The following is a 21,494-nucleotide window of genomic DNA, read 5'->3' on the forward strand; positions in this document are numbered from 1 at the left end:
TGAAAGAGAGTTGATGATAGCAAATACAGTGTTTAGGAAGAAAGTCAAGCATAAGTACACATGGGAGAGGGTGGTGGATGGAAGGGTGGCAGATAGAGTATTGATGGACTATACAGTGGTGACCAGGAGTATGGTAGGAAGAGTTCAGGATGTACATCTTCTAAGGGGAGAGAGTGGGGGAATATCAGATCATTTTCTTGTGGAAGGTAAATTGAGAGTGAAGAATAGGTGGAGAAAGAGGAAAAGGGCAGAAGGTAGGGAGGTACTTAGAGTGAACTGCTTAAATGAGAAAAAAAATGAGAATGAGTATAAGAAGAAGCTGAGAGAGGAGTAGGAGGGAGTGAAGGATAGAGTAGAGCTAGGAGTGGAGGAGGAATGGGGATGGTTCAAGGAGGGAGTCATAAGGTGTGGAAAGATGGTGTGTAGAACAAGGGGGCGGGAGGAAATAGAAGGAAGGGTAGTGAGTGGTGGGATGAGGAAGCAAAGAAGGGTGTAGAAGAGAAGAAACAGGCATTCATAGATTGGCTACAAATTAGGACGAGGGAATCGTATGAGAGGTACAAAGTAAAGAGAAGGGAAGTTAAGCATAAGATAAAGGAAGCAAAGAGGAGAGCAAATGTGAAATGGGGTAAGAGCATGGTGTGAAAGGGGAATTACAAAAGAGAGGAATGCCTGTTGAGGAAGGACGGGAGAGGACAGAAGATAGGGGTGAATGGAGAAGGGTTGTGTATGGATGATGCTGTGATGCATGAGGGGGAGTGGGTGGGGGATGGGGGTGAGGAAGTATGTATGAAAAAAAAAAAAAAAAAATTGACGCAATCCGAAGGGATTTCTCCCCGTCTTCTCCTTTACTGTATGAGGGGACGGAGAGGGGGGAGTCGCCGAATTTATGAAGCGGCCTTGCTGTGGATGTGCTGTGTCTTGCGACACTGCTTCTGACCCAGGGCAGTGGACAGGATGCAGGGATGACCCGTCATCCAGGAGGTGCTATGTAGAGAATGGAATGGGTGGGAATGGTTTCTATGCCTTTTTCTTTCTGGCTACCCCCCGTGTAAGGGGGAAAAGCCTTTGATATATGTATGTACAAATATATTATCCCTCGTCATACAGCATAAACGTCACACATATATTCTTAGTTACCCCTAAATCTTTCACCAGTGTGACTCATATCAAACTCAGCTTGTACTATCTTTTCTTTTGTCTTCTACTTAATACCAACAATATTTCCCGCGGACCTAACTAAAAATATTTAACAAGTTTTTCGACAATTGCATACACGCGCTACACACACACACACACACACACACACACACACACAAAGAACAACAATCAATCTGGTCCCTATCACACAAGGAAAACCGAATAAGCTGTGAGCGTCCAAACTAGAAGAAGAGAAAGGTGACATTGCTGTTGTCTTCAGCAAAGTTCGTGTTCTAAATGGCCTCCTCCCAAAAAACAAAGGCATAAGCAGCAAGATAAAACCATTAAGTCGGTGGTACTCAGTACAATGCTATTGGCAGGATCGTGCCCGTATCAAGTCGTCTGTACCAGCATGCACGGGGTGCGGGCACATTCGTGGGATGCATCTTTGTTGAGAGCTTTGCTGGTGAAAGGTCGCAAGCTTCAAGCGTAAGGTAGTCAAGTCTAGATGCCCCAATATACACATGCAGTCCCGGTCCGTTCCCCCACCCCCCTTGCTCTTCTGTCCTGCTTCCTTCGCCTCAACAAATCCCAACAGAACCCACATTTGTCCGACTTTCTGGAGAAATTCGGGTTTTGCGAGCATTAGATAAAAATATCGTTGCCATTCACCAACCTACACATGTGACGTGTGTATCATCTCCGTTTAATGGGAGATATTCAATAAACTCTCATATTCTCATTAAGGAAATGGTTCTAGTACTGCCTTGATGATTTCGCTAATGACTAAGTCGGGATGGATGGTCAGGGAGTGCCGAGGGAGAGTGCCAAGACTTAAATTAGTATACTGGGGCCACATTACGGGTAACGAGTGTTGACGTATCAGTGATCACTCTATCAAGAACTTTAATACATCGTGGGCTATTTTCGGAAGATAATCGCGCATCATCTGAGATATACGCTGCGTCTTCTTATTGGAAAATCCACTCGGTTGGTTGTGTGGACCTTCCCCACGAAAGGCGTCGTGGTGAAGTTTAGCGGACTACCCTTGAGCCTCCTCCAGGAAGTCTTCGTCACATTCGCCAACATTATTCGACCTTCTCATGGGACAAGGTATGGGGAAGAGTGAGTGAGTAAGGGAGCGAGGTAGGGAGGTAGGGAGGGAGAGGGGAGTTGTATGGGTGGGGCTTATGACAATCTATTAAAAAACAGTAGAGGGGGGGATGAGAGCGGGGGGGATGGAAGCGAGGGGTCTTTGGGACTGGGTGCAACAACAGCCGTCAAATTCCACCCATACCCCCCCCCCTCTCCCCATCCCAACCCCATCCCTGGAGCCAATACCCCCAAGCCTGTTCTCTATCCTTACACCGGGACCGTCACGAAACTGCAAAACGGTTCCCCGCTTAACACAGCTGTTGCGATATTCGGGGCCGACGAGAGATGGAGTTAGTTGTACGGTGGTGCCTGGTACGTATCCGCAACTCCCCGGGCTTCTATGATGCGGAGCTTCAAGGCCAGACAGCACTGTTTGTGCACGTGTGCGTGTGAACAAGCACGGACTATGTGCAGGCAAGTGTGTGTGCACGCGTAGGGGGCTGTATGTGTTCATGTTCACACATACGGGCGTGGACGATAATGCGTCTAGGGTAGCTACGTGTATATATGCTGTATGTGTTCATCATGTACACGCATAAAGACGTGGACGATAATGCCTGTAGGGTAGCTGCGTGTATATATGTGGTTCAACACGATCTCGAACCACGTGCTGGACTTGTGATCGACACATATTACCCCCACCGGGTGAAAGTTCAGAGCTCGCACATGTAATTGTGCGCGTGTGTTCTTGGGTGGCATTTGAAATATTCACATGAATACGAATATGCAAAAATACATACACGCACACAAGTGCATATACTCGTATAGCGTAGATGCTGCAGACTGCAGCTGACCAGCGCTTCTATCTTTCCCTATAACGTGCTTCCATCTTCATCCAACCTGTCCGGGTTATATATATATATATATATATATATATATATATATATATATATATATATATATATATATATATATATCATTGGCTACATAATTTTTAAGCGTTCAATACTTTAGGGACTTTGGATGACACCCCTGCGGCCCAGATTCACGCATCGTTCATGATTGGAGAGTTATTTCCACTGAAACAAGAACCTTGGTAATTAAGCTTTTAAATTCTAATTCTCCTTTCTGCTATACCTCTTCATTCCTTTATCACCTATATCCCTCCGCCCCTTCAGCGCGACATTGTCCGTCCGGATAGAAGCGATGGGTATCGTCAACGAATAACTAAATACCACCATGCAGGAGACGAGGCAGAAGTTGAATAAGACTTAACGCCCTTGTTGATGTTATGCGTTGATATGGATGCTAATAGTCTTCTGTTTTTAGCGATACGTGTGTGTGTGTGTGTGTGTGTGTGTGTGTGTGTGTGTGTGTGTGTGTGTGTCTCAATGTGCAAATAAGCATGTCAGTTTGTCGAGTTCGAAAAGTCCAATAATATCAAAAGGCCCACGACTGGAATATGGTGTCCTTTGACTCAGACAAGAACATCGACGTGAGATCAGTCCGTTTTGCAAGAGGAACTCCATAGGAACTGAGTGTATGTGTGTGAGAGAGAGAGAATGAGAGAGAGAGAAAGGGGAGAGGGAGAAAGAGAGGGAGAGAGGCAGGGAGATAGAGAAAGGATACTCAGGCTCTATCGGTCACTTCCATTGCCTATGGCTCACTACGGAATTTTCATAGTTACTACTCCTTACCAATACAAGTTCTTCCGTTTTACAAGCACACTGACATTTACTACCAAATTCCAAGTGGTTGTCTCCTTTCGTGACGCAGAGTCATGAGATGCAAGACCCTACCCCAAGGCCGTTCCCCTTGAGGTCAAACTCGAATCTCAAGCATAAGGTCATTGGATTTATGTGGAAGTGTACTCTTTCGTCTCAGTCCCTAACCCATAGTTGAGTTTTACGGCAGAGGAACTACGCCGAGTGAGTCCAACCGGAAGACTTCTTCTTTTCCCTAAGTATAAAATCTTGCGGAAGGATCGATAGAAGAATCGGGGACCATTTGACTGCGGGTTTTTCCGTAACGCGTGAGGGTTAGACCATAAAGCCTCTTGCATGGAAATGGACTCTTACGTCCATTTATGACGCAAGACTCGACTTTAGCCTGCTCATGAGGATATCTCACAGAAGTCTCAGAATCTGTGCTGAATAAATATTGACTTCCCCCAAAAGGACAATGTGTGAACACCTATGACAAAGTCGTAAAGACGGACGGGCAGACAAACATACACACAAACACACACACCAAGGACAGCGCTGGATGCCTTGTGACTAGCAACCAAGCCAAAGCACATTCTCACCCTGAGCTTGAGACGATGCTGGCATAGCAAGCACCCGCCTTTCCAAACCGCTTGGGTGAGTGGAACTGCCTGGAGGATGAAGGTTTGCGAAATCTTGTGATGCCCTGAGAGCAATACCCCCTCCCCACCTCTCCCCCACCCCTGAACCCTCCCGCCGCCATCCGCAAGACCGTTATCAACACTGGATAGCATTCCCCGCTACCAACCCACTACTTACACACACATAATTACCCTTTGATTGAACTACTCGAGTCTTAAGCTCTCATCAGATCTGAAGACCATAGTAATTCATACACACATTTACACACGTTTCATAACCAAGCTGACCAATAGAACCACATACACTGGGTAAAATACCTTGCATATTGCAATTGGGTGTATTCAAATTGGTAAAATACGCACACAATCGAGAGAGAGAGAGAGAGAGAGAGAGAGAGAGAGAGAGAGAGAGAGAGAGAGAGAGAGAGAGAGAGAGAGAGAGAGAGAGAGAGAGAGAGAGAGAGAGAGAGAGAGAGAGAGAGAGAGAGCATGCGTGTGTTTAGGGTCTGTTAGTAAGGCTGTACCACAGAATGGTATGCTCAACTGCCAAGGGCGGAGGAGTGTGTGTGTGCACGCTGTGTGGGGAGCACAGAGAATGTCCATCCTACTTAACAACTCATACACAAGGAAAGACAGGCAGGATCTCAAGACTTGGATGTCTTTCAGTGAAGACCAACTCTAACCTCTACAGACATCTTGCATTGGATGTTTAGCATTCTCAACCGACGACATAGCCAACCCCAATCCTCCTCCTCCTCCTCCCACTCTACCTACATCCCACCCCCTAACCTCCACCCACTCCCACACCTTCCCACGAACGCCACTGGTCGTTATTGAGGTAGCCTGTTTAGCAACTCAAATACCTATACATTTTAAATGCGATGGCAATGGCCTCATAAAACGTGTGTCTTCAAAGCTCCCTAGTACACTAATAACCCTATGAATACTTTCACAGTCTGACATGCAAACTAGGCAAATTTGACTAGATCACCTTCGTTAATATTTCACTCCGTGAGCACTGGCCAGCCTTTGCAAATTAGCGAAATATAGTGGTGATCCAGAATATAATGGATAACTTCAACCTATTTTGTGACTCACCAAGTATATACATGCAGGTAAATACTGTAATCACTACTTAGCATATTTGATGTGATGTATTAAGACATTTGGACGGTCCTAACATGCACTCGCGCACACACATACACACACAAAGTCACATTGTCAAACGAAGAATTCGTAGGATATCAAATGGCAAATTCACTCATTTTTTTTTATCTATAACTGCAAGGAACATTACCATGCTACAAATCTTCATGTATACATTATCGCAAACTTACTAGTAATGATATACATTTAAATAAAACCAATTATTTGAACCCACACAAAAGTAAATTCGTGCTATCAAATGCCCCATCATAATTCATTTAACTGAAGATGCAATTTAAAACTTACATGAGAACGTGTTTAAAATCATGACCCACACAACTAGTCCACTCCACTTGTGTCAAGTAAACAGTCTTGAATTATGTTACATTATTTTTTTCATTCTTGTTTTTTTATCTCGAGCCACTCCTTATTTCTCATCCCCATGTGTTGTATCACACTAGACTTCTACATTTCTTACATCGTAACGTCACAATGTTTATTTGCTTCTCTTGTCAAAGTCATTCATGGGTACTGTTGACGTTCTTTCTTACCGTTTTCAAATCTTATTTCATATCACTAAACGAAGTCATTCTGATAACGTCTGCTCAACATGACATACTAATTTGCACCACTACGTTAACACTTTCTATTTATTTCCATATCAAAAGAGGCAAAATAAGTGAACTAAATATATACAAGTTGTTATACTTACGATCGTTCACGAACATGTCACTAAAACGTAAATCAATCACCAATATCTGCCCTCTATTAACACACGGATTACGGGCAGCTTTAACATTTTATTTCATAGTATTAACCACAGCACTATTTAACAGTCAGTGACAATACAACACTACCACCCTTGGCCAGTCCCTTCTCCGAGTAAGCGGACGGGTGAGCGCGCGATATAAAAAAAGTGATGCTCAGTCTATGGCAACACTTGCTTGGTGGCATCATCATCATCATTATTTTCCTTCCAGCCAGCGAGCATCCAACGCCTACACTATCTTGCATATACTCACCCCTCACATACTACTTATGTCCGCCATGCTTCCTATAAATATACTACACTTTAGTATATTTTGCAACGTGCATTAGTCGCTGTACTGGAAGCCACACGGATCTGTGGGACCCACAATGCATTGCAGAGGACTCTCAGCCCTTGGTCGAAGCTACGCAATCATCAGATGCTTAGGTAAGATTGCCACTACACACGGAGTCGTTTGAAGAATGATAATCCAACATCGTCCACATTCGATGGACCATCGACGCTATGAATGAATATACATACACACATATATATATATATATATATATATATATATATATATATATATATATATATATATATATATATAATATATATATGTACTGGAACACAAGGAAGATAGACATCAGACATACATAAACAAGATGACAAAAACAGGCTAACAGAAAGACGGTGAATACAAATACAAGCACGGAAAAAAAGAAGAGGAAGAAGAAGGAACAAGAATAAAATTGAACCCTGTCAACTGAGCAGCAATGTATTTTTTCCCAGATGAGAACGTCAGTCTGTGATGACATTGCCCGAGATTATATCAATTGACGTCAACGTCTCATAAATTTTGATAACGATACCTTACACTGTTGCTAATGCAAACTAATACTGATACTATTGCTACTACTACTATTACTACCACTACGACTACTTTTGCTGCCGCTGCTCTTACTTCAAAACCATAATCGGCTTTGGCAAATACTACTGTATAAAGATACTATTAATTATATTACTGATAAGAATTTTTATTATCATTATTACTGGTAGCTGAAAAGAAAACGGTAGTAATAGCAGCTGCATTATCACTTGATATAACTTACTACTAATATCTGTTACTATCACACACTCGCAGACCATTTACTAGTTTCACAATGGATTTAGTATCTATTCCAGATTAACTTATGAGTAAAGGCAGCAATGACTGCAACAGCTCTGTAGGGAAGAGGCCAAACGCCCTGCTGGGCGAAACGTAAAATATATTGGACTCCCATACTCTGCGTTTGGCCTCTTCCCTACAGATTAACTTGTTGAAACCGTGTCACATTTGGGCATTATGGCTTGTCTGGAACCACGCGACTTTATTAATCTTTAAGGGAGACCCCGAGGGAAGTCTTTAAGTAAATAGTCTTCATTAATCCTTAAAGGTTGAATGAGAAATAAAAAATTTCCCCATTCAAAAGTTAACTCTTACTCCGCACCTGTCGATTGATACATTCTTCGTTAATTTCGTTTAATTGAGAGTTAGATTAATCAGAAGGATAAAAACATGGTATATTTAAAGAGGAAATTCTTTGTAATCCACCCCCATCCCCCGAAATGCACACACAAGCACATGCGCACGTGTCCAGCATGTGACGCAACGCCTTGGTGAATCACACATACACACACACACACACACACACACACACACATTCCCTTGCAAAATGCCCCCTTGACTTCATGATTGATATGCTGAAGAGGAGACGCCAGAGGACGAGCCGTTCTTAGAGGGCAGAAAAACAAATAAACACATAAATGAATAAACAATCAATGGACACATATAATAATAACAAAGTCCTTTCTTGAGTCTTATAATGACCATGATCCAGTCCATTGTATAAAAGAAGTTCGTCCTTCTCAATGGTATTCTAATCATTAACGATCACAAGTGATATACGACGCCGAGAACACAAAACAATTTTCCTTATGATTTTGTGTATTTACCTAGTTGTATTTTACGGGAAGTGGAGCTATGCTCGTGGTGTCCTGTCTTCATATCTCGTTTTATCTAGACTGTTTTTAAATTCGTGTATCGTTTTTGCACACATCACATTCTCATCTTACGTGTTCCAAACATCTATTACCCTGAGGGGAAAGCTGTTCTGTTTTAGGTCTCTTCTATAACTGTCTTTCTTGATTTTCTTTCCGTGTCCCCTTGTATCTCTACTATCCCATTTTATTAAATCCTCTCTATCAATAGTTTCTATGCCTTCCATGATTCTATAAATATTTATCAAGTCTCCTCTCTCTCTTCTTTGCTCTAATGTAGCTAAGTTTTGCTAGTCTCTCTTCATATGATAGTAGCTCAAGTTTTGCTAGTCTCTCTTCATATGATAGTTCTGATTGTGTGTGTCTGTGTACATTTGCATGTTTTAGGCACTGTATAGTTTGAAAACGAATGCATTTTGATATTCTAAAAACAAAAATAGAAACCACAGGTACTTGTAATGCTCAACGTTTTCTTTGCACCCTTAGGTATGGGTACAAACTACAATTTCGTTAAGTTGAATGAATGCGTTAGATTATAAGAATTCTCTCATGTTACCTTGCTTCCTGATCAATTAGACACCCTCCCATTAAATTATACAACAGAACAGTATCTATCAAAGCAAGACTAAGTTAGAACCTCGGGATTTTTTAACACAATAAAGATAATGTTCGATAAGTCTAGAATGTTGTAAGCGAAGTCGAATTCACAACATTCGGACAGATCTTGTTTCCCGTGACGTCACCTTCACCCGTGTGCCAGTAACGTCTCTTCATGAATCGGCCGAACTTCTGCTGGTCCCTCGCGCGGGTACCACTGACCACGACAACAAAACAGCACATTCCTTCTCTCGCTGTCCTTCACGTCTTCACGACTGAGCCGAAGGCATGTTTCCAAAGCCCACAACCGAACGGAAGAGGGGGGAAAACGAGTAGATATACCACCCAGAAGTCTGTTGGCTAGTCGCAACAGCAGCCCTTGCACCTTGGCTTTACTCCAGAAGAGCCTTAAAGGAGGTTGCCGGACCCAATAGTGGCTACCCCCAGCCGTCCCGTTGCCCAGACGCCCTGGCCGTACCTCCCTACCCCGCCACTCCGGCCGGGAAAGCGGCCGGCCAGACCGCGATCGAAGACTATAGTTCCCGAATTTCCACAACACGCACCGCCTTTCTGGTGCGTTTAGACCTTTCGCGATTAAGACCATCCGGTGGTCTTTCAGTAAGGTAAAAGAAGGAGAAAGATTTCCCCAGGAGACGGAATGGGACGGGGAGTAGAGAGGAGTTGGGGACAGGCGTCACAAAGGTACGAGCAGTATATACTGTGGACAAAAACAAAAGATAATAACAATTTGTTCATTACAATTTGAAAACAAAGCCACGCCCATCTGACAACCTCAATGATTCCCTATTGGTGGAAACAATGTCCACATTAACCTAACAATTCACAGCCAAGCGAAAGCATGTATCATTGCATTCATAAACATTGTTGTGTAAATAAAACCTGCAACCTTTAAGCGCATTTATTAATATCCTTGTAATAGGATTACCTCAGTTCAGGTGAGCTGAACAATTGCTAGGAACGAAACATAAAGACCATTTTGCTATGATGGCGTTCTCCAAATCTATCGCCAGTACTTTCATTCAGTGTATGGAATCCTCCAAGCCTCCCACAGTGACGATGGCACACTCTACTAGCTTCATTCTGGTTGACACCAAATGATTCTATTCAAGTTCGGTGGTGTGTCATCCTACAGGACTATTTACATGGTCAAACGGTTTGTCAAACAAGTGTTTGAAGTGATATGACCGTGTGAATGGGGCATTTGGTTGCCAAACACGTTTGACAAATGTGATTGACGACCAAATACCCCATTCACACAGTCAAACATCACTTCAAACACTTGATTGACAAACCGTTTGATCGTGTAAATGGCCCTGAATGAAAACGATATCAACCCGCCGATGGGCTCTTTACTGTACATTGTAGTCACACAGCTTATAAGAATACATCTGTATTTACGGTCTATACCCAACTAGAAGGACAAATATGCTCTGGTGGACTTCGCTATTGTCATTACAGAACATTCAGCACTCAGAACTGATCAACATAAATGAGGCAACACAGCAGAGGACACATGCCCTACACTGTCAGGGTGCCTCACGCATGCATGCACAGTCACACATCTTCGTAGACCGCACACGAGTGGCAGAACACGATCGCAACATATCTGGGGAGGAGGACCTCAGAAGAGTTCGTAAGAGCAATCGGCTTTTGTGTTTCCGTTGTTTTGCTGTTAATGCCACTAGTAAATATAGAACTACTATTATACCTACTTGTAGGTACTTATAACGAATGACCATGGGTATGGTGTTTTTTTACTTGTGCCAATTTCTAGAGAGTCCTTCCAAATTCAGTTTTATCCTGTCTGATTTTATTTTATTTTTTTGCCATTAGAACTCAGTGGTCACCCTAATGATTAAGCTATGCCAGACGCCAGACGATTTCATTCACTTCAACGAAATCTCTTGTCCTCCACTCCCTTGTTACTAAGAGGTCACGCATAGTTAAATGAAATGGCCTACCTACTGCCATTATAAAAGAATAAGTGCCCCCCCCCCGGGCAGGTCAGAGGGTAGTGCGTTAGAATAAATTAAACAAATAAGATAAATAAATAAATAAGTAAAACAAAAAAACAAGTAAACAAAGGGTAAGTCCTGGGACGAAAATGATAAGACAAATCTTGGCAAAACACAACACATAAACGGGTTGTCCAGGCCTACTGATACCAACTGTGACTAACTTGTCTCATTTGGGAGGATGCTGTTCTAATGACAGGAGTTTCAGTTCGTCTTCGAGCCTTGGTTCACAACGTGTAGACCAGAGAGTAGCCCAAGTGAGGTCACAAACGGATAATTAGTGAAAGTTGCTTAGTGATGCTTAGTGATTTAGATGCTTAGTGATTTAGTGATGCTTAGTGATTTAGATGCTTAGTGATTTAGTTTAGTGTCGAAGTGGTCTCCTACTGGAGGCTAGTGAACAGTAATACATAAGCTCAGGATCAGTGACGAGAGGCGGGGTCGAGAGCTTCTGCCTAGAGGAGTATTTCGTTCTTGGGTACGAATCTTCTTGGTTAAGCGGTTTAGAGACTAAAGACTGAATGAAAATCCATGTTCTACCTAGAGGAGTATTTCGTTCTTGGGTACGAATCTTCTTGGTTAAGCGGTTTAGAGACTAAAGACTGAATGAAAATCCATGTTCTACCTAGAGGAGTATTTCGTTCTTGGGTACGAATCTTCTTGGTTAAGACGTTTAGAGACTAAAGACTGAATGAAAATCCATGTTCTACCTAGAGGAGTATTTCGTTCTTGGGTACGAATCTTCTTGGTTAAGCGGTTTAGAGACTAAAGACTGAATGAAAATCCATGTTCTACCAAGAGGCGTATTTCGTTCTTGGGTACGAATCTTCTTGGTTAAGACGTTTAGAGACTAAAGACTGAATGAAAATTCATGTGAACAAGTAGCATATACACGGCGAAGAAAACATGGTCTGGAATTGAAGTGTTTATTCCTGACTTTTTCTCCTTTGAGAAAGTCAGTAAACGAAACGTCAGGAATAAACGTTTCACTTTCAGTCCATGATTCCTTTGCCGTGTTTATGAGACTAAAGACTGCTTCACTCTGGACTTATTCTCGTTAATTGTCGTGAATTTGAACAGCTAGAAGGAGACTTCGCTTGCAGCATTCTAAACTTCTCTAACAACTCACTCAGCTTCTCAATATATGACGTCAGGAAGGGTAATTAGATATTTGAGATTCGGAAAACAAAAAAATTGTAACCAAAGTCGTTTTTACTCAAGAGAACTCAGAGAAGTTGACGAAAATCGGCCCAGGGTCAACGAACCTGCTCCTTAAAGCAGCACAGACGCAGTTATACTAAAAGTTTATCAACCAAGTTTATGTACTTGATCAAACTAACGCGCTAAACGTCATGTTGGCAACGAAGACTTCAATCTCATGTAATATTTCTTCTGACATACAAGGGATTTCATCCAGATTGTGTGAGAACCCTTAGCGAGCTGCGGCTCACGATTTCCGACCAATCAGGTACACTTTCGAGGAACAGTAGGCGTGGCTTCTCTGTCAGATTACTGTGAACATAATTTAGTTTGGGTTGATTATCAGTTATTACTTCCATTATTTAAAATTCTTTGGTGACGAAGAGACTCATTTTGATTACAATAAACCCTTACCTTGATACATTTCCTTTTATTCTGGCTGTCTGATAGGCTAGTTTGTTCATCAGTGTGTGAGATGGAGGAAACGGTCCCGGCCTTACTCTGTCCTCCTCCTATTAGTTACAAAGAAACCTTAACTTATGTTCTTCTGCCTATCCGAATGCTTTCTTACACCATCCCTGGTACCCCAAATCCGTTCACAACGGCGAAACACTCTACAGACTAAATGGATTTATTCTTGATTTACCCCAGCCTTGTTTGGATCCCCGCCTCGCCCGTCACGATTATGATGCGAGACTCGAACTTAGGCCCATGTGGTGTGAAGCGAGATCGAAACAAACACTCAACAGTAATTTCTACTATATACAGTGTGTCACAAAAGTCTTTATCTGTAGGCATTTCTCCTTATGTGATTTTTTCAGACCTAAGACATATCTAAAAATAAAAAGACTATTTACCACTGTGTCACATGCATAAGACATATGAGCATATACTAACCTGTAATCGCTAATAGATTTTTGCCAATAGGTCCAGACTTTTTGTGACACCCTGTATATTTTGTGGAATCGCAACAGCAGCAGCACTGAAAAGCCAACAAAGACAACCTAAGCTTAATGTTTTACCCTGCCCTTTGTTGACACTGCCGTCTAAAGTCCCACTGTAAGCTTAGTAGAAAGATACAAGAATTCGGACAGTTTCCACTCCCATACCAGAAGGATTCTGTTGCAGATTCCATACAAACTGAGTGACCAGCTTGCAAATCTCAAAATAAAACCAGAAAAAGCATCTACAGTGTCCAAAAACAATTAAATACATAAACAAGTGAAAACAAACAAATACTGTTAATAACAATACCAGTACACGGGGAGAGCGTGATGAAAACAGTGTAAAACAGGAAAAAGAACTCCATAAATGTCCTTCAACATCGAGAACTATTTTGGAACGTTACAAAACCGATGCGCTTTTGTTATTCCAACTTGCGAACGTGTGTGGTGTATGTGTACGTGTGCATATGTTATACATGCACACATACATACATATACACCAATGATTCTTAATAATTTTACGGCCCTCGAACCTTCTGCCTTTTCACCATTTTTTTTTTTTTGCATTCTCATGTCAAAATCAGTATCATTACAAAAAAGCTGATATAGTTCATTAATACAGGTCTAACTGAAAAACTACATTTATTCAATCACAGAAACAAACTGATGTACGTAGAAAAAAAAACGATTTTTATTTGTCAGTCACTTTAAAATTACAAAATGCCCAGTATGTCTTTGTGTGTGTGTGTGTGTGTGTGTGTGTGTGTGTGTGTGTGTGTGTGTGTGTGTGTGTGTGTGTGTGTGTGTGTGTGTGTGTGTGTGTGTGTGTGTGTATGTGCGTGTGTGTGTGCACACTTCGCCTCTGCAGATAAGCATGGGCTTGGTATTCGTGTGCGCCTGAGCTACTTTTATCTTCCCTGTGCTATTTTGGGTAAGACTGGGATTGCTTTTAAGACTGTATGTTGGAGTATACGTGTGTGTGTGTGTGTGTGTGAGTTTGTATTTGTTTGCTTGTGTGTGTGTTTGTATTTATCTGTTAGCTTGTGTGTGTGTGTTTGTATTTGTTTGCTTGTGTGTGTGTTTGTATTTATTTGTTTCCTTGTTTGCGTGTGTGTTTTTGTATTAATTTGTTTGCTTGTGTGTGTGTGTGTGTTTGTATGTATTTATTTGTTTGCTTGTGTGTGTGTTTGTATGTATTTATTTGTTTGCTTGTGTGTGTGTGTTTGTATTTGTTTGCTTGTGTGTGTGTTTGTATTTATTTGTTTACTTGTGTGTGTATGTGTTTGTATTTATTTGTTTGCTTGTGTGTGTGTGTGTGTGTGTGTGTGTGTGTGTGTGTGTGTGTGTGTGTGTGTGTGTGTGTGTGTGTTTGTCATAAGATCAGATGTCTATTAATAACATTCCTTCTGTTGCAATTCTACTAATGCACCCATACGGACTTCTCTTTGTTTCCTTCCAGTGTTGTCGGCTCAAGTTTCTACCAGCTATCTTTGGACGACAGTTCCCTCAGGATTAGAGTCTGTATTGTGATACCCTTTGGCATATGTACATGCATGCATGCATGCATGCACACACACACACACACACACACACACACACACACACACACACACACACACACACACACACACACCAGAGCTAATTCAATATCCACTATTTTCTTAGTGATTTTCTCAATTTTCCGAATATTTTGTTTGATTCTTGAGGGGAGGTCAAACACAATGCTTCCGAGATCCATGGCGTTATTATAACGAAAAACATTTCACAAAATTTAAAATACAAGCTTTCGGTTGAATCATACAACCATCATCAGGTAAGTAAGAATAAATATACAAAGCAGGAGTTGTATAGTTGTAAAGTACTAACCGTATATACCGTCTGTATATTAATGATAGGGGTGTATTGTGTAATGAAGACTCTTTCCAAGATGTGTAGTTTCTTGTTGTTGTTACATTGAGTATTTTTGTATTGTTGACTAAATCTTGTCTGTTTGGGGATTTGTTGTGTGTTTGTATCATGTGTTTGCGTATACTTCCTTCAAGGGCGTGCATTGTGAGTCTCCTGCTCACAGAGGTAGTGGTAACACCAATATAAGAAGCATTGGGGAGAAGTTTGCAACCTTCTTCGGGGCAAGTGAATTGGTACACCACATTAGTCTTTTTGAGGTGAGAGTTGTTTTTAGACATGTTATTTCTCATTACAAGGTTAAAGACTTTTGTGTTTTTGTAGTATATGATGAGGGTCAATTTGTCGCGTGGGCATGCGACACATCTTGGAAAGAGTCTACATTACACAATACACCCCTATCATTAATATACATACGGACACGGTTAGTACTTTACAACTACACAACGAGGCTGCGTGGCAACAACGATCAAACGTCCGGCTACAGTGATCTGATGTCCGGCTACGTCCCGCTGAAGCGAAGATCTCACCTCCGTCCAGTACCTGACGCTTAGCTGCGACCTAACTCACCAAGTTCCTTCATTTACTCTTATCTAAACTCCTGCTTTGTATATTTATTCTAACTTACCTGAAGGTGGTTTTATGATTCAACAGAAAGCTTGTATTTTAAATTTTGTGTAATGTTTTTCGTTATAACACCATGGATCTCGGAAACATAGTGTTTGACCTCCCCTCAAGAATCAAACAAACTATTCGAAAAATTGAGAAATTCACTAAGAAGATAGTGGATATTGCATTAGCTCTGGTCTTCAATCGAACATGTCTACAATAAAACTTACTGCCCATTTATACTAATATATATACAGTATATATATATATATATATATATATATATATATATATATACATGCATATACATATACATTAGTATTATCTTACATACGTGTTACGACATTACTTTGTTGATATATGTATATATATATATATATATATATATATATATACATACACATATATCAACAAAGAAATGTAGCATATATATAAAGTAATACTAATGACCCACTTTCGGAGAAAAATAGGCAAAAGTAAAAAGATCCGTATATATCGATCACTAACTGTGATCCTCTTCAGCAGATGTGATTAGAGAGTGCAGAAAAACATGTATTTATACAAAAGTAGTGAGATAAGCAGGAAGGTACGGGGGCTCAGTTCACGTGCCCGGCGCTGCGTGGACCTAGGTGGATTTTGTCCATTGTTAATGAAGAGGGTAGCAGTCTATTTATAGCTAAGGAAGTTATACAATGGTCACCAGATTGTATAACTTCCTTAGCTATAAATAGACTGCTACCCTCTTCATTAACAGTGGACAAAATCCACCAATGTCCACGTACCGCCGGACACGTGACCTGAGCCCCCGTCCCTTCCTGCTACCTTCCTGCTTACCTCACTACTTTTGTACAAATATATGCTTTTCTCCATTCTGTAATCACATTTGCTGAAGAGGATCACAGTTAGTGATCGAAATATACGGGTCCTTTTCCTTTCGCCTATTCTTCTCCGAAAGTGGGTCATCAGTTATATATATATATATATATATATATATATATATATATATATATATATATATGATATATATATATCATATATATACATATATGATATATATATATATCATATATATACATATATATACATATGTATATATACATATACATATATATATACATATGTATATATATACATATACATATATATAAAAAATATATATATATATATATATATATATATATATATATATATATATATATGCTGGTACATTGTGACAAGTTGATGAAGGTTGAAAAAGAAGTCACGGGTCTAGTTCCGAGTTCCTGAGTTTATTCCTGATCGGTTTCGTTCTATGCTTCTTCAGAGGAATGTTACTCTGGGGTGAAGCTGGCGGTATACATAGTATGAGTAGGACCGCGTTCCCTTCTTGGAGGTGGGTTCCGTTTTGTTGTACAATGATTTACAACTTTTAATATAATGAACAATAATTTTAATACAGTGTACAATCATTTTTGTAATGTAGCTATTGAAAATGGACGTTAGATACAGCTCCGGTGTGTGTGGAAGGTTGACCGAGGGTGTAACAGTGTAAGTGAAGTGAGTGAGTGGTGTAAAAATGTGGGAATCCCGAAAAGTGTCACAAGATAACTTATAATATAAAATAATATAAAGATAACATATCCAGACAAAATGAAATAGAATAAAATAAATTAAAATGAAATAAAATGAAAATAATGTGCTAATTTAAAGTGACGTGACATCACATCGCATATTGTTGTATGACATAATGTTATAAAAAAATATGGTATAATTCTACATAACATTATGTCATAAAACAATATGCGATGTGATGTCACGTCACCTTAAATTAGCACATCATTTTAATTTTATTTCATTTTATTCTATTCTATTTCATTTTGTCTGGATATGTTATCTTTATATTATTTTATATTATAAGTTATCTTGTGACACTTTTCGGGATTCCCACATTTTTACACCACTCACTTCACTTAACACTGTTACACCCTCGGTCAACATCCCACACACACCGGAGCTGTATTTAACGTCCATTTTCAATAGCTACTTCACAAAAATGATTGTACACTGTATTAAAATTTGTTCATTGTATTAAAAATTGTACAATCATTGTACAACAAAACGGAACCCAGCTCTAAGGAGGGAACGCGGTCCTACTCATACTATGTATATCGCCAGATTCACCTCATAGTCACATTCCTCTGAAGAAGAATAGACCGAAATCGGTCAGGAATAAACTCAGGAACTCGGAACTAGATCCGTGACTTCTTTTTCTACCTTCATATATATATACATATATATATACATACATATATATATACACATATATACATATATATACATATATAACACACACACACACACACACATATATATATATATATATATATATACATATATATATATATATATATATACATATGTGTTGAGACATTCTGACAAATTGACGTAAGTGGTAGTAGGAACAGGAGTCTTAGTCTGAGTTTATTCTTGACTAGTATTTCAAGTATGCTTTCTCAACGGAATGTCTGAGAAAGCATACCTGCGAAACTATTCAGGAATATACTCAGACTGTCTCCTGTGTTTCTTACTCCCACTTACGCCATACATACATAATACATATATTGCTAGTTCTGCCTTTTGTATTTTCTTTAAGGCATTCTCTATGCGTCTTAAGGTGGTCTTACTGTCTCTATTGAGATCTGAGATGATTTCTCCGTAGGAGGTCATCTGTGCTGCCAGATCGCGATTTTGAGTCTCTTGACTCTTCTTCAGTGGCTTGGTATAGTGGCTGTCTCTATGTTAGAGTTGCTACTGAACTGAAAATGTCAGATGGATGGTATTTAAAGGCTGGACTAGCTGTGTTGTGTACTCGTTCTTGGTGTTGATTGGTTTGTCCGATCGGGTGATCTCTCTCTAAGCTCGTGTTGGTTTTGCCCGGCAACATAATTCCTCCTCATGCATATATATATATATATATATACTCTATATATATATATATATATATATATATATATATATATATATATATATATATATACATATATCAAGTTAAAACCATTGTTGGAGTAGAAAAGACTGGAGACGGGGAATCTATGTTTCGATTGCAAACTGCAATCCTCTTCAGTAGATATCTACTGAAGAGGGTTGCAGTTTGCAATAGAAAGATATAGATTCCCCGACTCCAGTCTTTTCTACTCCAACAGTGGTATTCACGTGATTGACAAATGTGTGATTATATTTTTCACCTGTAATATATATATATATATACATATATATATACATATATATATATATATATATATATATATATATATATATATGCAATAAAAACACTAGGAACGCGTGTTCACAAATGCGTAAGTAACCACTAGGGAAAGTAAACTAACGAAGTAGAGCGCTTTCGTATAATTACATCTTCACTGCTGATACAATGTAATTATACGAAAGAGCTCTGCTTCGTTAGTTTACTTTTCCTAGTGGTTACTTACGCATATATATATATATGTGTGTGTGTGTGTGTGTGTGTGTGTGTGTGTGTGTGTGTGTGTGTGTGTGTGTGTGTGTGTGTGTGTGTGTGTGTGAACAGTAGGTTGCACTCCATCATGAAACATTTTCACATTGTAAGCTGGGATTAAAGAAAACGTGTTTATATCTTTACCATATGCACGTTAATATAAATGTAATGAACATTTAAACTTATGTTTGCCCACTTCACACACGTTTTTTCTCTTCTTTTTTCTTCTGACGAATAAATTGCCATTCAGAAGTCATGCCTGAATGTGTTCCTCAGTCTCAATTTCCTTTATCTCAGTCTCCAAGCTAATTTCTTTTTTCAGATATTATTCTGATTCTCTTATGGTGACACAGTTTATGTATTTTATTTTGGTCAACGCCAGATTATTCTATTGTGATTAGGACAGGAAGTTGAGCGCATGACACAACTGATGCCAATTTCTTATTTTTCATTTTTAGGCCCAAGTCGAGATGGGTTGCCTACTGGTGCATGTGCATAAGCACGCACGCACGCACGCACTCACACACACACAGAAAGATACACAAACAGAAAGACGATCAAATACGTTTATACGTACGTACACACGCACACAGTGTTGTTTACATACGCATACTCTCAACACGTGACCAGCTGACGATGTGGAGGCAACCAGCACGACAGAGGAGCGCCATCTGGCGACGTGGGTGCACCCCTCCCCTCCCCCCGTCCCCTCCTAGCTCTCCACGACGACCGAGAACCGAACCCAATACCCGGTCAACCTGTCCTCAGTCCTTGTGTTCCGTCCACCAGACCGCAACTTTGGGTCTGCGTTCAAAGGATTGTTTAGGCAGAGAGAGATCCGAGTGTGTGGTTCAGTTTTTAGAAACCAATTGGGTTCATTTAGCTGTGGGGTGGGTTATGGGTTGAATGGTGTTTTGATTTATACAGTTACGCTGGCACAGACACACACTTACGCACACATACACATACACAAACATGCACACATACTCAAAACGTTGATATGGAGTGTTCTGTATATGTTTGAAAGTTACTGTTAACCTTTTACAGCTGTCATATGTAGAAAGACATACACACGCACGCGAACGCACGCACGCACGCACCCATACCCACACACACGCACTCACCCCCAGTCAGTAAATCCACTCAATGGATGCGCATCGTTGTGAAATTAAGAGCACAGCTCTTATTCTGTAAAAGTACACAAATCCCTTTAAACAAAAACAGACACACATATACACCAAGAAACGCTGTCTTGACCTTCAAAGCCGCGCACGTGTACCTGGGCTTAGGCCCGTCCCGGCCGGCCCCGTCCCGGCCAAGGGCCGGCCCCGTTCCACCTCAACCAACTGGGGGCCTCTTGCTCGGTTCCCTCGGTAGCCTCAATCAGCCTCTTTGCCCGACTTCGTAGGCCTTCTTTGCTCATTTGTTCTTCCTCGTTTTCCTTCTTCACTTTCAGTTCGTCATGTTGTGACTCAACCCAATCCCCAAATCTGCTTCGTAAGCTTCATCTCTACGTGTCTTGGCCTCTTTATTCCTCTCTTCTTCCTGCATTGCTTTTTATTTTTCATTTTCGCTTACACACACACACACACACACACACACACACACACACACACACACACACACACACACACACACACACACACACTCGGTGGCGCAGTTGGTAGAACGATGAACTACTAGCATAGTGGTGCGCGTAGTGCTTGGTTCGAATCCTGCCCAGGGCCGAAATTAATTTCGGTACAGCTGCGCTTCGGGTCGTTACTCTGACTCTCGTGGGCGGGGAGTTGGGTGTGTGTGTGTGTGTGAAAGGTCATAGCATTACCCATAGATCGGACCTACGAGCTCTGAGCTCTCTTCCAGGAGGGAAATAGCTGTCGATCACGAGTCGAACACGTGATCCAAAAGACCAAGTGAATACACACACACACGCACACACACACACACACACCGCCTCCCGTTGGGAATGCCAGTTGACTTGCCAAATCTCACAACCTACGCATCTAGCCTTCTCACACTCATGCCTTCCTTCTCATTGTTTACACGCACCCAATACCCGCGCCTCTCCCAGTAAGCAGAAAACCCTCTGCATTTTGAAATACACTTGTTTTCGGGCCTTCCAGGGAGTAGGAGGAGGACCTGGCCAATAATATTTCTATTTTCGTCAAGAGTACCAAACGCCACCTGCATCTGGGTT

At 40.8% G+C, this 21,494-nt stretch overlaps 1 protein-coding gene across 10 annotated transcripts in view; it reads right to left on the minus strand.

The window, feature by feature from the left end:
- LOC143019304 (uncharacterized) overlaps positions 1 to 21,494 on the minus strand; it is a 376,276-nt gene that overhangs the window by 315,915 nt on the left and 38,867 nt on the right. The window contains exon 1 of one of the 10 annotated variants that reach the window (XM_076174942.1): positions 6,438 to 6,576. The exons of the other annotated variants lie outside the window; for them this stretch is intronic. The gene's annotated coding sequence lies outside the window, so the exon portion shown is untranslated. Of the gene's footprint in view, positions 1 to 6,437; positions 6,577 to 21,494 lie in introns of those variants that run through there. 10 annotated transcript variants of the gene reach the window in all.

Source organism: Oratosquilla oratoria, chromosome 37 (genome assembly GCF_046742065.1).
Source record: "Oratosquilla oratoria isolate Oo_2021 chromosome 37, ASM4674206v1, whole genome shotgun sequence".
Classification (NCBI taxonomy): domain Eukaryota; kingdom Metazoa; phylum Arthropoda; class Malacostraca; order Stomatopoda; family Squillidae; genus Oratosquilla; species Oratosquilla oratoria.